The sequence below is a fragment of the Spea bombifrons genome, chromosome 5, assembly GCF_027358695.1.
Source record: "Spea bombifrons isolate aSpeBom1 chromosome 5, aSpeBom1.2.pri, whole genome shotgun sequence".
NCBI classification, from domain to species: Eukaryota; Metazoa; Chordata; class Amphibia; order Anura; family Pelobatidae; genus Spea; species Spea bombifrons.
In genome coordinates this window covers 18,146,019-18,150,550 of record NC_071091.1, presented here as the reverse complement: position 1 = coordinate 18,150,550, position 4,532 = coordinate 18,146,019, and positions in this window count along the sequence as shown.

Sequence of the window (4,532 nt, the reverse complement as noted above, 5' to 3'; positions counted from 1 at the left end):
ACACTCTGCCCTGCACCCACTCTGCCCTGCACCCACACTCACACCCTGCCCTGCATCCCCACCCCCACTCTGCCCTGCACCCAGTCTCCCACTCTGCTCTGCACCCACACTCACACCCTGCATCCCCACCCCCACTCTGCCCTGCACCCAGTCTCCTGCCCTGCACCCCCCACCCCCACTCTGCCCTGCACCCCCACCCCCACTCTGCCCTGCACCCCCACCCCCACTCTGCCCTGCACCCACACTCACGAACCGCTCTGTGCGAATGGAGCCACTCGCACAGAGCGGTTCGCTCTGTGCGAATGGAGCCACTCGCACAGAGCGAACCGCTCTGTGCGAATGGAGCCACTCGCACAGAGCGGTTCGCTCTGTGCGAATGGAGCCACTCGCACAGAGCGAACCGCTCTGTGCGAATGGAGCCACTCGCACAGAGCGGTTCGCTCTGTGCGAATGGAGCCACTCGCACAGAGCGAACCGCTCTGTGCGAATGGAGCCACTCGCACAGAGCGGTTCGCTCTGTGCGAATGGAGCCACTCGCACAGAGCGAACCGCTCTGTGCGAGTGGAGCCACTCGCACAGAGCGAACCGCTCTGTGCGAGTGGCTCCATTCGCACAGAGCGATTCGCTCTGTGCGAGTGGCTCTGTGCGATCCGTGCACATAGACATGAAGAATACTTACCTCCGGAACGCGTCACATCCGTCACGTAGCTAGAAGGCGGAGACTGCAGAGCGTGTAGCAGAAGCGGGGAACGCTCGCGGAGGTAAGTAAAAGGAGCCGAGTGCTCCAACAACGAATTGATCACTCGATTAATCGATAACGGAAATCGTTATCGATGATTTCCGTTATCGATTATTATCGATTTTATCGATTCGTTGTTTCAGCTCTAGTTCTAACATTCTGTTTTTTTGTCCATTGATGCTGGCACACTTCAGGGATCAGAGATGTCCTCAGACATATCCACAGCTTGATGTTCTTCATGTTACATGAAGGCTGGGAAATTGTTCTCGGCATTTGACCAAGCGATTTCACGCCATCCATCCTGGAGCTAGACAAGATCAAAGACGAGTGGAAAGATCAGGGGATGGGAAATAGAATGCATTTGCATAAACCCACAAAGAGATGTGGAGGCAGAACAAAAGTTAATTTTGAGTGGCAGAGTTGCTACAAAGCCAAGTATTCATGCACCGTACTTGTGCATCAGCAACTGTTTTTCTTTGTATGTGTTGCATAAAATGGAATCTAGCAGATGAGTAGATACCCATTAACTGGATGGCATTTGCAATAATCCTTAGAGAGAGCAATGGACCTTCTCAGATAAATAAATCACTACATAATGTAGATAGATATACATAATGTGTATATATAGTACTCAAGAGTTTTCAGAAAGTGACATACAAAATGCAATTTCAATTGTTTTCATTTTTCTTTTTACCGTATTTGCTCGATTATAAGACGAGGTTTTTTTCAGAGCAAATGCTGCAGCGGAAGGCGACGTCAACCCGCTGCCCCGGCTGGAAGCACCGGTATGAGGGGGGGGGGGGAAGAGAGAGAGAGTGTGTGTGTGTGTGTGTGTGTGTGTGTGTGTTAGTTAAATGGGGGTATAGGGCATTTCTGGAGTGGCGTTAAGGGAGCATTTAATAGAGCACTCTGCCTCCTGAAATGCCTTATACCTCCCTATGTGGCACTCTGCCCCATAATATGCCTTTTAACCCCCTAAATGCCAGAGTGGCATATAGGGGTATAAGGCATTTCTGGAGGCAGAGTGCTCTATACAATGCCTTATAACTCCCTTAATGCCACTCTGCCTCCTGAAATGCCTTATACCTCCCTATATGCCACTCTGCCCCATAATATGCATTTTAACCCCCTAAATGCCAGAATGGAATATAGGGGTATAAGGCATTTCTGGAGGCAGAGTGGCACATAGGGGGTCAAAACGCATACCATGGGGCACAGTGGCATATAGAGGGTTAAAAGGCATATCATGGGCCACAGTGCCATATTGGAGTGGCAAGCCTGGGGGCAGATGTGCGTAACTGGGGGACAGGTTGGAAAATACAAGAAATAAAAACAAAAAAAATATTTTTCTCAATCATAGCTTTTTTTAAAAAAAATAGTTTACATGAATTAACATTTACTGGTAAAACTTTTTTCCTTTGGGGTCGTCTTATATTAAGGCTTTTTCTTTTTTTCCTAAGTTAATATTCAGATTTTGGGGGGTCGTTTTATAATCAGGGTCGTCTTATAATCGAAGACAGTATTTATTTTAACTATTTCTAAAGTGTTAATAAATTGCCCATCATCCTCAAGCAGTATATACACCAGTGCCCACCAAAAAGGACCCGTTGTCCATCACAAAATTGGCAATCGAGGCAGATCGTCTTGCAGTGGTGATCTGATCTCACTAGTAAGCGGGGTAAGGTTTTCATGGGAGGTAAGGCGCTTTTTTCCTCCTTTATTTTGGGGAGTGGGTTACATATTAAGTGGGCTGGATACATTGTAGGGGTATTTTCTCAAGTACACTAGCTGTACGCATATTTCACAGTAAATGCTCAAATGGTGTATAATGAAAGACCTTCCCCACCCTACAAAAAGTTGACATTGCATCAGTGCATTAAAGTGATCTTTTGATAAACACCAATCCTTGGGTGTTTGGGGTTAAACCTGACCCTATTAATTTCCAATCATATTTTTGAATGTAATCACTTAAGCTGTAGTTGCCTTTGCAGCAGCAACACATTTTTATTTACACAAGTTTACACATGACAAGGACGTGATTATTGGGATCTGCAGCATGTTCCGTTAGGGCGACTATGCCAGTTTAAGGTTAGGTTGCACCCTTCTTGTTGACAAGATAAGGAATTGTCTAGATATGGTTTTCTCACGTGTAAATGCTTATTTTTGTTCATGTACCAAGGTGTTTTGTAAAGGTTCTTATAAATAGAACAGAATAACCACTCTTCATCTGATAGTTGTGTTGTCCCATTTCTTGCTATGCCCCATGCAAACGAATGGAGGGATTCTTCGGCATACGCATTTGCCCCTTTCGAACCCCCAGCTATACGCTGGATAGGAAATGCATCTGGTAAGATGCATGGGACAGCAAACTAACCGCTAAATGGTAATGAATTATAATTTAGCAATCCAAACACAAGCCCTAGAAGGCCCCTTCCTTCATGTCCCAGAGCCCCCTTCCTGACTGGTGTCGTAGTGTGATGAAGGTGAACACCAGGCAGCAGCTGGTATTGACTTTCCAGGGACAGCTGTCATAGGAGAGCCTGGAACCATTACAGCTGACCATTTTGCCTGGTTAAAGACTACCCTGATGGGTAGGACATGAGACATCGGAGACACAGAACAAGGACACTGGTATACACATGCTTAACACAGAAATCTAGATCGATCCTGGGGAGAAAAAAAAAATTTAAAAAAAAAACTCAGACCTGCTTTTTTTTGCCAATAACTTTATTTAAATAAAGACACAAGAACTTCTATACTGAAAAAATACAAAACAAAATCCACACATTCTCTTTTCCGAAGCAATGATGTGTGGTAACTGGAATACTGTTAAGCACGTTGGCTAAAGTTAACAGTAATAATGTACAAATCTTTCATCAATAGTCAACAAAATGTCTGGTTAGGATACCCTGGAGCTAGGTTCTAGGACGTGTACATGGGATATGAGGAGGTCTTCTACAGCCTTCATTCAACGCACAAGAAATGCAGACAAAACATGGATAAATGGATAACGTTAATATTTATCTTCTCACGGTAAGAGGACAATGTGTCAGAACGGGAAATTCACCCTTCAACCTTCCATGGTATAATGTTAAGAGTTAAAACATGTCGTAATTGTCGTGAACGTTACAGGGTAAATTAAAAAAATAATCAACATTGTACTTGAGTTTTTCTTTGTATCTATCCACAGTCGTCTTCAGATTTATCTTTGAGACCTGAGATATGTTGCAAACAGTGCAGTTTGTCTGCAGCGTTACTAAATACTGAACAAACTTGCATTACCATAGTAGAAACATCCCCGCACACAAAAAGAAAAACAATTTGCTACTTCTGCCTAAACACGTATAAAAAAATATAAATAGAAAAAAAAAATTAAATATTTAAACTCTCCACGTAGGATTCATTTACAGTCATTCAGTGTGACAGAAAATTAAACAGACAAGGCAACACTATACAGGGAGATTACCGTGAGTAGCCACAGGCCTCATTGAATATATGAATGGGAAAAAATGATTCTGCACATCGACAACAACTAATAACGCCTACCTGCAGAGGTTATGGGATATGGCGATGCCATATGCAGCCGACAGTGATTAGGAATATGTGTAAAGGATACATACAAATTGTCAGACAGTAGCAAAGTTTACATGTCACCTAAGAAACTATAAAAATAGAATCCACCGCTACGGTGGTTTTTGAGACATTTTGATTAGCAAGAGTTCATTGTATTGCTTGTGCTATCAAAAACGCCTAATCTTTGTTTTTTTTTTTTAATAGGGGATAGGGGATCGTA